This window comes from Mobula birostris, chromosome 6, assembly GCF_030028105.1.
Source record: "Mobula birostris isolate sMobBir1 chromosome 6, sMobBir1.hap1, whole genome shotgun sequence".
Lineage (NCBI taxonomy): Eukaryota > Metazoa > Chordata > Chondrichthyes > Myliobatiformes > Myliobatidae > Mobula > Mobula birostris.
Genome location: NC_092375.1, coordinates 97,649,035 through 97,662,256, shown reverse-complemented (window position 1 = coordinate 97,662,256; position 13,222 = coordinate 97,649,035).

The window sequence follows — 13,222 nt, the reverse complement described above, 5'->3', positions numbered from 1 at the left end:
CGTTACCTCTTGTACTTGCACTTTATTTATCTAGCGGAATTGAACGTTTTAACTGTAGTACTGCATTCTGGATGCTGATTGCCTTTTTATTACTGAGATATATATGTACAGAATAATCTGATTGGTTGGTATACAACAAAAGCTTTTAACTGTATCCTGATATATGTGAATAATCATTATGACTTGCCTCTTTCACTTGTGAGTAATGGCCAATTCTCCATCTCCACAGCTGCTGCCTGAGCTGCTGAGCATTTACTGTCCTTTTTTACCTCCAGTTCCCCAGAATATTTCACTAAATATTGTCGAGGCCTTCATTGGTTAGAGTTAACCATGGATATTGCATCCCAGCTGCCTAGATACGCAAACCTGAGCAGAATGGCATGGAGACCAAGCTGGTGCCCGTGTAGCAAGCTCCCCCTCGCCATGCATCTGATGAACCCAAAGGAATGGCAGAGACTGATACAGTTGGATACCAGCAGTGTTGCAGGAGTTGACAGTCAGCATTGAATTCAATGTAGGACTGCTTTAGGGACTCCAGCTCCAGACTTTTCCCTTGGGGGTTTCTCCCAAAGCCATGAGTGGGTGTAACCACAAGGCAACAGAGTTCTGAGATCAGAGTTTTCCTTCTCCTATCAACCACGGCTTAGTTATTCCATCAGGCTTAGTAGCTAAGCCACATGTGAAGGTCAGGAACTGGACTGGTTGTCAGAGGTACATGCCATTTGGAGCATTTAATAGGTAGTGGGAGCTTGTCCCCATTACCACTGTTGACTATAACAACCTTGAGGAACCAATTAATTTGGAAATATGCATAGGTGAGTCAGGCAACATCTACGGAGAGAAGGTGGTGGAGTCGGGTTCCATAGAGTGAAGTGCATAAAACTCGGATTTTGGTAAATAGAGGAATCGATGCTGTAGAGAGAAGAGGCCTTAATGAAATAAATAGGCATGCCAGAGCACTTGAGGTGGAGTGTTTTGTGGGTAGGTTTCAGGAGATTCAGATTTAATGTGGGGAGTGAAACGGAGGTTGAAAAAGTGCAAACATGTAGTTCAGGAGAGCAATGATGGCACTGTGCTTTTTTTTTGTTAATTCAGTTTGGAGTCCCCTTGGGTATTACAGTCGTTCAAAATGATGAGACTATAGGTTAGAAGTGATTCTATAGTTGGATGGGAAGGTGGGTTTCTGTGATGGTAAACATTATCCCAGGATGATATATTGCCTCTGGTATCAAGGTTAAGGGTTAAGAATACCACAAGGCATCCTCATAACATTACTGAAGGGGATGGGTGAATATAAATCATAACGCGTAGGTCACAGAGATCATAATCTGGTCCTGGTACAGCACAGGACCAGGTCCATGGGCCAACCATGCCTGTGCCAACTATGATGCCAATCTTCTATAATCCCATCTTCCTGTAAAGAATACATATCTTTCTGATCCCTGCTTGCTCATGTGCCTGTCTAAATATCTCCTAAAGGTTGCTTTCATATGTTGCTTTCCCCGGCAACATGTTCCTCATTGGAATATTCCAGGTAATGGTGTATATTTTAGTGTAATAATATGGTGGGGGGGAATTAATGAGGTCCTGCAAGTGGCTTTTCCAGTGTCAGAATGACATGACAGATAAGGAGGGGCATTATATCTCAATGCACAGAGTGTAAGAAATAAGCTGGATGATTTTGTTGCACTCTTACAGATTGTTGGATATAATGTTATGGCCACCACTGAATTGTGGCTGAAGGATGGTTGTAGCTGGGAGCTGAATGTCCAAGGTTACATGTTGTATCGGAGGGATAGGAAGGTAGGCAGAGGGGGTAACGTGGCTCTGTTGGTAAAGAATGGCATTGATGTCATATAGAATTGGAAAATGTGGGTTGAATTAAGAAACTGCAGGGGTAAAAGGACCCTGATGGGTGTTAGATACAGGCCTCCAAACAGTAGCTGGGATGTGGACTACAGAATACAATGGGAAATGGAAAGGGCATGTCAAAAGGGCAAGTTATGATAGTCGTGGGAGATTTTAACGTGGAGGTGGATTGGTAAAATCAGATTCATAATGGATCTCAAGAGGATGAATTTGTTGAGTGCCTGTGAGATGGCTTTTAGAGCAGTTTGTCGTTGACCCTACGAAGGGATAAGCAATGAACTGGAGGTGATTCGGGAGCTTAAGGTAAAAGAACCCTTAGGAGCCAGTGATCACAATATGAGTGAGTTCATCTTGAAATTTGATAGGGAGAAGGTGAGGTCTGATGTAGCAGTATTTCAGTGGAGTAAAGCAAATTACAGTGGTATGAGAGAGGAGTTGGTCAAAGTAAATTGGAAAGATGCTGGCAGGGATGACAGCAGAGCAGCAATGGCTTTAGTTTCTGGGAAAAATCAAGAAGGTGCATATAGATGAATTCTAAAAACAAAGAAATGCTCAAATGGCAAAATAGTACAACCATGGCTGACAAGTGAAGTCAAAGCTAAGGTAAAAGCAAAAGCAACACACATCAAAGTTGCTGGTGAACGCAGCAGGCCAGGCAGCATCTCTAGGAAGAGGTACAGTGGACGTTTCAGGCCGAGACCCTTCGTCAAACTAACTGAAGAAAGAGCTAGTAAGAGATTTAAAAGTGGGAGGGGGAAGGGGAGATCCAAAATGATAGGAGATGACAAGAGGGGGAGGGATGGAGCCAAGAGCTGGACAGGTGATTGGCAAAAGGGATATGAGAGGATCATGGGACAGGAGGCCTAGGGAGAAAGAAAAGGGAGAGGGGGAAAAAACCCAGAGGATGGGCAAGGGGTATAGTCAGAGGGACAGAGGGAGAAAAGGAGAGAGAGAGAAAGAATGTGTGTATATAAATAAATAACGGGTGGGGTACGAGGGGGAGGTGGGGCATTAGCGGAAGTTAGAGAAGTCAATGTTCATGCCATCAGGTTGGAGGCTACCCAGACAGAATATAAGGTGTTGTTCCTCCAACCTGAGTGTGGCTTCATCTTTACAGTAGAGGAGGCCGTGGATAGACATGTCAGAATGGGAATGGGATGTGGAATTAAAATGTGTGGCCACTGGGAGATCCTGCTTTCTCTGGCGGACAGAGCGTAGGTGTTCAGCAAAATGATCTCCCAGTCTGCGTCGGGTCTCACCAGTATATAGAAGGCCACATCAGGAGCACCGGACGCAGTACATCACCCCAGCCGACTCACAGGTGAAGTGTCGCCTCACCTGGAAGGACTGTCTGGGGCCCTGAATGGTGGTAAGGGAGGAAGTGTAAGGGCATGTGTAACACTTGTTCTACTTACAAGGGTAAGTGTCAGGAGGGAGAGGGATGGGGGGGTGGGGAACGAATGGACAAGGGAGTTGTGTAGGGAGCGATCCTTGCGGAAAGCAGAGGGGGTGAGACGGAAAGATGTGCTTCGTGGTGGGATCCCGTTGGAGGTGGCGGAAGTTACGGAGAATAATATGTTGGACCCAGAGGCTGGTGGGGTGGTAGGTGAGGACCAGGGGAACCCTATTCCTAGTGGGGTGACGGGAGGATGGAGTGAGAGCAGATGTGCGTGAAATGGGGGAGATGTGTTTGAGAGCAGAGTTGATAGTGGAGGAAGGGAAGCCCCTTTCTTTAAAAAAGGAGGACATCTCCCTCGTCCTGGAATGAAAAGCCTCATCCTGAGAGCAGATGTGGTGGAGACGGAGGAACTGCGAGAAGGGGATGGCATTTTTGCAAGAGACAGGGTGAGAAGAGGAATAGTCCAGATAGCTGTGAGAGTCAGTAGGCTTATAGTAGACATCAGTAGATAAGCTGTCTCCAGAGATAGAGATAGAAAGATCAAGAAAGGGGAGGGAGGTGTCGGAAATGGACCAGGTAGACTTGAGGGCAGGGTGAAAGTTGGAGGCAAAGTTAATAAAGTCAACGAGCTCAGCATGTGTGCAGGAAGCAGCGCCAATGCAGTCGTCAATGTAGCGAAGGAAAAGTGGGGGACAGATACCTTCCTTCAGTTAGTCCTGACGAAGGGTCTCGGCCTGAAACGTCGACTGCACCTCTTCCTACAGACGCTGCCTGGCCTGCTGCGTTCACCAGCAACTTTGATGTGTGTTGGTTGGACAGATACCAGAATAGGTTTGGAACATAGTTTGTTCCACAAAGCCAACAAAAAGGCAGGCATAGCTCGGACCCATGCGGGTGCCCATAGCTACACCTTTAGTTTGGAGGAAGTGGGAAGATCCAAAGGAGAAGTTATTAAGATTAAGGACTAATTCCGCTAGACGGAGCAGAGTGGTGGTAGAGGGGAACTGATTAGGTCTGGAATCCAAAAAGAAGCGGAGAGCTTTGAGACCTTCCTGATGGGGGATGGAAGCATATAGGGACTGGAAATCCATGGTGAAAATAAAGCGGTGGGGGCCAGGGAATTTATAGTCATCGAAAAGTTTAAGAGCGTGAGAAGTGTCACGAACATAGGTAGGAAGGGATGGAACAAGGGGGGATAAAACCGCGTCGAGGTATGCAGAAACGAGTTCGGTGGGGCAGGAGCAAGCTGAGACAATAGGTCTGCCAGGACAGGCAGGTTTGTGGATCTTGGGTAGGAGGTAGAAACAGGAAGTGCGAGGTGTGGTAACAATAAGGTTGGTAGCAGTGGATGGGAGATCCCCTGAGCGGATAAAGTCGGTGATGGTGTGAGAGACAATGGCCTGGTTCTCCTTAGTGGGGTCGCAATCGAGGGGTAAATAAGAGGAGGTATCCGCCAGTTGTCGCTGTGCCTCGCAACGTAGAGGTCAGTGCGCCAGACTACAGCAGCACCCCCCTTATCGGCGGGTTTAATAGTAAGGTTAGGATTAGTGCGGAGGGAGTGGAGAGCAGAGCGTTCGGAAGGAGTGAGGTTGGAATTGGAACAAGATGTGGTGAAGTCGAGACGGTTGATGTCCCATCGGCAGTTAGCAATAAAGGGATCCAGAGCAGGCAGAAGACCAGAGCGGGGTGTCCATGAAGAGGAGGAGGGTTGAAGATGGGAGAAGGGGTCATCGGTGGGGGTGGAAGAGTCCTTGCCGAAGAAGTAGGAAGTGTTCATCCTGATGGCATGAACATTGACTTCTCTAACTTCCGCTAATGCCCCACCTCCCCCTCGTACCCCATCCGTTATTTATATATGCACATTCTTTCTCTCGCTCTCCTTTTTCTCCCTCTGTCCCTCTGAATATACCTCTTGCCCATCCTCTGGGTCCCCCCCCCCATCCTCCTTCCCGGACCTCCTGTCCCATGATCCTCTCATAGCCCTTTTGCCAATCACCTGTCCAGCTCTTGGCTCCATCCCTCCCCCTCCTGTCTTCTCCTATCATTTTGGATCTCCCCCCTCCCCCTCCCCCTCCCACTTTTAAATCTCTTACTAGCTCTTTCTTCAGTTAGTCCCAACGAAGGGTCTCGGCCTGAAATGTCGACTGTACCTCTTCCTAGAGATGCTGCCTGGCCTGCTGTGTTCACCAGCAACTTTGATGTGTGTTGCTTGAATTTGCAGCATCTGCAGAATTTCTCGTGTTGCGTTTGTAAAAGCAAAAGAGAGGGCATACAACAAAGCAAAAATTAGCTGGAAGATAAAGGATTGGGAAGCATTTAAAAACACAGAAAGCAACCAAAAGAATCATTAGGAGGGAAAAGATGAAATATGAAAGCAAACTAGCAAACAATGTCAAGGTAGATAGAAAAAAGTTTTCTAAGTATATAAATAATAAATGTGAGATGAGAGTGGATATAGGATTGCTAGTAAATGAGGTTGGAGAAATAATAATGGGGGCCAAGGAGTTGGCAGATGGACTAAATGAGTATTTTGCATCAGTCTTCACTGCAGAAGACACTAGCAGTGTGCCGGATGTTGAAGGGTGTGAGGGAAGAGAAGTGAGTGCGGTTACTATTACAAGGGGGAAGGTGCTCAAAAAGCTGAAAGACATAAGGGTACATAAGTCACCCAAGCCAGATGAACTGCACCCTAGGGTTTTGAAAGAGGTAGCGTTAGAGATTGTAATGATCTTTCAAGGATCATTGGACTCTGGCATGGTTCTGGTGAACTGGAAAATTGCAAATGTCACTAGTCTTTAAGAAAGAATGAAGGCAGCAGAAAGGAAATTATAGAGCAGTTAGCCTGACTTCAGTGGTTAGGAATATCTTTGAGTCCATTGTTAAGATTGAAGTTATGGAGTACTTGGTGACACAGGACAAGATAGGACCTTAAGGGAAAATTTGCCTGATGGACCTCTTGGAATTCTTTGAGATTACAAGTAGGATGGATAAAGGGGATGCAGTGGATGTTGTATATTTGGACTTTCAGAAGGCATTTGACAAGGTGCCACACGAGGCTTTAAGACATCCGTTAGTCTTGGGAGACCACGGATCTGCTCCTGGAAAGTCTTCACTCTCCAGGGCGCAGGCCTGGGCAAGGTTGTATGGAAGACCAGCAGTTGCCCATGCTGCAAGTCTGAGGCTACTTACCAAGTTAAGAGCCCATGGAATTATGGGGAAGTTACTGGCATGGTTAGAGCATTGGCTAATTGGTTTCATTCCTGGAATGGGTGGAGGCTTTTCCTACTAGAAAAGATGATACTCAAACTTGTCATGGTCCAGTCCGTGAAGTCTGCATTCCGGTTCACGGTCTGGTCCATTGACCCTTGCTCCACGTTTTCCTGTCTACCCTGTGTCTGTTCCTGTTCAGCATTAATTGAGGCAGCTGATTTTCATTGGGGCTGGCTGCATAAATACCTCCAGAGACCAGGGTGTGGCTGCTGGATTGTTCTTGCCCCATCGGGTGATCCTGGTGACAAGGACTGTTGTGAAAGTCCAGGGGAAGCCTGATGGACACACAGAACCAAGTGCAAGTTATCTTCTGAAGAAGGGAAGCCTTGCATGGGGTACCTTATCAAATGCCGTGCTGAAATCCATATACAGTACATCAACTGCTCTACCTTCATCAATGTGTTTAGTCACATCCTCAAAAAATTCAATCAGGCTTGTAAGGCACAGACTGCCCTTGACAAAACCATGCTGACTATTCCTAATCATATTATGCCTCTCCAAATGTACATAAATCCTGCCTCTCAGGATCTTCTCCATCAACTTACCAACCACTGAAGTAAGACTAACTGATCTGTAATTTCCTGGGCTATCTCTACTCCCTTTCTTGAATAAGGGAACAACATCTGCAACCCTCCAATCCTCCAGAACCTCTCCCATCCCCATTGATGATGCAAAGATAATCGCCAGAGGCTCAGCAATCTCCTCCCTCACCTTCCACCTTGGGGTACATCTCATCCAGTCCCAGTGACTTATCCAACTTGATGCTTTCCAAAAGCTCCAGCTTATCCTCTTTCTTAATATCTACATGCTCAAGCTTTTCAGTCTGCTGTAAGTCATCCCTACAATTACCAGGATCCTTTTCCATAGTGAATACTGAAACAAAGTATTCATTAAGTACCTCTGCTATCTCCTCCAGTTCCATACACACTTTTCCACTGTCACACTTGATTGGTCCTTTTCTCTCATATCTTATCCTCTTCCTCTTCCCATACTTGTAGAATGCCTTGGGGCTTTCCTTAATCCTGTCATCTATATCAATGCCCTATGTTACATACTTCATGGATATCTTGTGATTGTCTTATGAGGGTGATGTAATGGTCTTACAGATGTCACATGATGTAAATTTCCCGCCGATGTGAGGTCACGTGATGACCTGTTCTCACCAAGTATATGAGTGTAGACCGCTGGTGACACAGTTAGTTTTCAGTTTAAATAGTCAATCAGATACTCCGCTACGCTGCATATTAGTCTCATGACACAGTATAGTTTTAAAACAGAGTTTTACTTTCTATTGTAAGGTACAGAAGTGTTGGGCCGGCAGTTTCACCAATAGCTGCCAGATTTGTTGATGTACCCTTTCAGTAACATTGGAGAGTGAAGACGGGAACCTGAAGAAATCGTTCGGCGGATTTGGAGAGAATCGACAATTATTGAATTCGTTCAAGTTAGAATGATCTGTATGAGATAACCTCTGCTAAAAGAAGCAGAAAAGGTTGTACAGTATCTAGGCTATTCTACAGAGAAAAAGGTCAGTGCCCTTAAACCATTTTATTTCCATTGTCATAAATCCTGCGGACAAGGCAGGGTCTGGCTGGGATCGACAGTAACGTCGTGTCTTCAAGGAATTCTTTACTTCAGGAAAGTCTCTCCTAATTGACTGTATAAATATCTTGGACTTTCAGATTTACCATTCTAAGAACTGTGTTCCAATTTACCACTTTAATACTGTGTTCGCATTTACCGCTTTAAGAACTAGCACTGAGTTTAGCGGTTTGTTAAATGGCCGCATAGCAGTTTACTTCCGGTTAAGGTTTTTCGTTTCTTTATCTTTTTACTAATTTTGAGCAGAGTTTAATAAATGCTTATTTGTTTATAAAGCCTGACTCATTTCTATATTCATTGTTGCCAGTTTCGGGACATCTGGATGTTAATGTGGTAAACTGGATCAGCAAATTTGTAGATGACACCAAGATTAGGGCTGTAGAGGTCAGTGAAGAGGGCTGTCATGGCTTGCAACTGATCCGGACCAGCTGGAAAAGTGGGCTGAAAACTGCCATATGGAATTTAATGCAGACAAATGTGAAGCATTACACTTTGGGAGGACAAACCAGGGTAGGACTTACAGGATAAGTGGTAGGACACTAATGAGTGTGGTGGATTGAGAGGAGATTTGATAAAGGAATACAAAATTATGAGGGGTATAGATAGGTTAAGTGCAAGCAGGCTTTTTCTACTGAGGTTGGATGAGACTGAAATAGAGATCATGGGTTGGGGTGAAAGGTGAAATGTTTAAAGAGAATATGAGGGGGAACTTCTTCACTCAGAGGACGGTAAGAGTGCAGAACGAGCTACCAGCACAAGTGGTGAATGCCAGATGGACTTCAAGGTTTAAGAGAAGTTTGGGTAGGTACATGGTTGAGAGGGCTATGGAGGGCAATGGTCCGGGTGCAGGTGAATGGGACGAGACTGACTGAAAGTTCGGCACGGACCAGATGGGCTGAGGGGCCTCTTTCTATTCTGTAGTTTTTCATGACTCTAGATGCAGAATCTAAAATGTATTATTCCTAATGTACGGAAATGTAAGGAGGTTATTAGAGAGGGTAACAAATTAAAGACATGTAAAGATAAAGATTTTAATGATTAGCTTTATTTGGCACATGTACTAAATATACAGTGAAGTGCATCACTCGTGTTGAATCAAACGCACAAGAAATGTGCCCATAAGTTTCGCCATGCTTCTGGCACCAACCTAGCATGCCTACAACATGGTAACTCGAATCATTTGTCTTTGGAATGTGAAAGAAAACGCACACACTTAGAGCTGGATTGGTAAATGATGGTTGGCAAGAATTAAACAGCAGTGAATCAGTGAAGAAGTTACCCTGAATCTGAATAAAATAGCAAGCTAGAAGGTTGCAATCTACTGTGAAGCTTGACACATATGAGAGGGAATACTAGTCAGCACCAGCAAATAATACCTCCCCAGTAAAGTAAGGAAAATATTGAAGAGACCATGAAATCTGCAATCCTTTAATACCATTCTATATTTGTACAAAGTGGAGTACAGTTCTGCGCAAAGCGCAGAATCAAATATCGCTATGACGATTCTACGGTCTAATATCAATTGTTTGGTGATTCCATCTTTATCCATGTGGTTCCCTCAGTTACGTCACCCAAGGAAGAGTACAGTGTCTTTCATCACACATATATTCAAGGCAGCCAGTTTTAACTTACCACTGACTCAATCAGTCCCTCCATTATCTATAACATCGAACACTGGATAAGCAGGAGTTTCTTCCATGTAGTTTTTGCAAAGACCGTAACTATTTTTCTAAACTTACTTTCAGGGATCCTGTAGTTCACATTCTGTCGATTGCTTGTTTGCTTTTTTACTGTTTCCATGATTTGTTCTTGCTTTTTCGCAGATTAGATGTGTGTCTGCCCTTGTGGTGTGGGGCTTTTCATGGAATGGATGTGTGTCTGTCCTTGTGGTGTGGGGCTTTTCATGGACTCTATTCCTTCTTTGCTTTATGGCTGCCTGCAAGAAGATGCATTTCTCAAAGGTGTATGGTATTCATTGTTAGATGGTGTTATTCATTGTTAGATGGTGTATGGTGTTCATTTCTAGATGGTGTTATTCATTTTTAGATGGTGTATGGTGTTCATTGTTAGATGGTGTATGGTATTCATTTCTCGACGGTGTATTATATTCATTTCTGGATGGTGTTATTCATTGTTAGATGGTACATGGTATTGATTGTCAGATGGTGTATGGTATTTATTTCAAGATGGTGTATGGTATTCATTGTCAGATGCTGTATGGCAATCATTGTTAGGTTGTGTATGGTATTCATTGTTAGATGGTGCATGGAATTAATTGTTAGATGGTGTATGGAATTAATTGTTAGATGGTGTATTGTATTCATTGTTAGGTGCTGTATGGTATTCATTGCTAGATGGTGTATGGTATTTATTGCTAGACAGTGTGTGGTATTAATTATTAGATGGTGTTTGGTATTCATTGTTAGATGGTTTATGGTATTCATTTCCAGATGATTCATGGATTTCATTGTTAGATTGTGTATGGTATTCATTGTTAGGTTGTGTATGGTATTCGTTCTTAGACGGTGTATGGTATTGTTAGACGGTGCATGGTATTCATTCGTCGACGGTGCATGGTATTCATTCCTCGATGGTGTATGGTATTCATTTCTCCATGGTGTATGGTATTCATTGTTAGATGGTGTATGGTATTGATTGTTAGATGGTGTCTGGTGTTCATTTCTAGATGGTGTTATTCATTGTTCGATGATACATGGCATTCATTGTCAGATGGTGTATGGTATTCATTTCTAAATGGTGTATGGTATTCATTTCCAGATGGTGTATGCTATTCATTCTTATATGGTGTCTGGTGTTCATTTCTAGATGGTGTATGGTATTCATTGTTAGATGGTGTATGGTATTCATTGTTAGATGGTGTCTGGTGTTCATTTCTAGATGGTGTATGGTATTCATTTCTAGATTGTGAATGGTATTCTTTTCTAGATGCTGTATGTTATTCATTTATAGTTGATGTATGGTATTCATTGTTAGACGGTGTATGGTATTCATTTCTAGATGGTGTTATTCATTGTTAGATGGTACATGGTATTGATTGTCAGATGGTGTATGGTATTTATTTCAAGATGGTGTATGGTATTCATTGTCAGATGCTGTATGGCAATCATTGTTAGGTTGTGTATGGTATTCATTGTTAGATGGTGCATGGAATTAATTGTTAGATGGTGTATGGAATTAATTGTTAGATGGTGTATTGTATTCATTGTTAGGTGCTGTATGGTATTCATTGCTAGATGGTGTATGGTATTTATTGCTAGACAGTGTGTGGTATTAATTATTAGATGGTGTTTGGTATTCATTGTTAGATGGTTTATGGTATTCATTTCCAGATGATTCATGGATTTCATTGTTAGATTGTGTATGGTATTCGTTGTTAGGTTGTGTATGGTATTCGTTCTTAGACGGTGTATGGTATTGTTAGACGGTGCACGGTATTCATTCGTCGACGGTGCATGGTATTCATTCCTCGATGGTGTATGGTATTCATTTCTCCATGGTGTATGGTATTCATTGTTAGATGGTGTATGGTATTGATTGTTAGATGGTGTCTGGTGTTCATTTCTAGATGGTGTTATTCATTGTTCGATGATACATGGCATTCATTGTCAGATGGTGTATGGTATTCATTTCTAAATGGTGTATGGTATTCATTTCCAGATGGTGTATGCTATTCATTCTTATATGGTGTCTGGTGTTCATTTCTAGATGGTGTATGGTATTCATTGTTAGGTGGTGTATGGTATTCATTGTTAGATGGTGTCTGGTGTTCATTTCTAGATGGTGTATGGTATTCATTTCTAGATTGTGAATGGTATTCTTTTCTAGATGCTGTATGTTATTCATTTATAGTTGATGTATGGTATTCATTGTTAGACGGTGTATGGTATTCATTTCTAGATGGTGTTATTCATTGTTAGATGGTACATGGTATTGATTGTCAGATGGTGTATGGTATTTATTTCAAGATGGTGTATGGTATTCATTGTCAGATGCTGTATGGTAATCATTGTTAGATTGTGTATGGTATTCATTGTTAGATGGTGCATGGAATTAATTGTTAGATGGTGTATGGAATTAATTGTTAGGTAGTGTATTGTATTCATTGTTAGGTGCTGTATGGTATTCATTGCTAGATGGTGTATGGTATTTATTGCTAGATGGTGTGTGATATTAATTATTAGATGGTGTTTGGTATTCATTGTTAGATTGTTTATGGTATTCATTTCCAGATGATGCATGGATTTCATTGTTAGATTGTGTATGGTATTCGTTGTTAGATTGTGTATGGTATTCGTTGTTAGACTGTATATGGTATTCATTCTTAGACAGTGTATGGTATTCATTGTTAGATGGTGTATGGTATTCATTTCTCGACGGTGCATGGTATTCATTTCTAGTTGATGTATGGTATTCATTTCTAGATGGTGCATGGTATTCATTGTCAGATGCTGTATAGTAATCATTGTTAGATTGTGTATGGTACTCATTGTTAGATGGTGCATGGAATTAATTGTTAGATGGTGTATTGTATTCATTGTTAGGTGCTGTATGTTATTCATTGCTAGATGGTGTATGGTATTTATTGCTTGACGGTGTGTGGTATTAATTATTAGATGGTGTATGGTATTCATTGTTAGATGGAGTATGGTATTGTTAGATGGTGTTTGGTATTCATTGTTAGATGGTTTATGGTATTCATTTCCAGATTATGCATGGATTTCATTGTTAGATTGTGTATGGTATTCATTGTTATATTGTGTATGGTACTCGTTCTTAGACGGTGTATGGTATTCGTTGTTAGACGGTGCATGGGGGTATTCATTTCTCGACGGTGCATGGTATTCATTCCCCGACAGTGTATGGTATTCATTTCTCCATGGTGTGTGGTATTCATTTCTAAATAGTGTATGGCATTCATTTCTAGTTGATGTATGGTATTCATTTCAAGATGGTGTATGATATTCGTTGTTAGACAGTTTTCGGTATTCGTTGTTAGACGGTGTACGGTATTTATTGTTAGATGGTGTACGGTATTCATTTCTAGACGATGTATGGTATTCA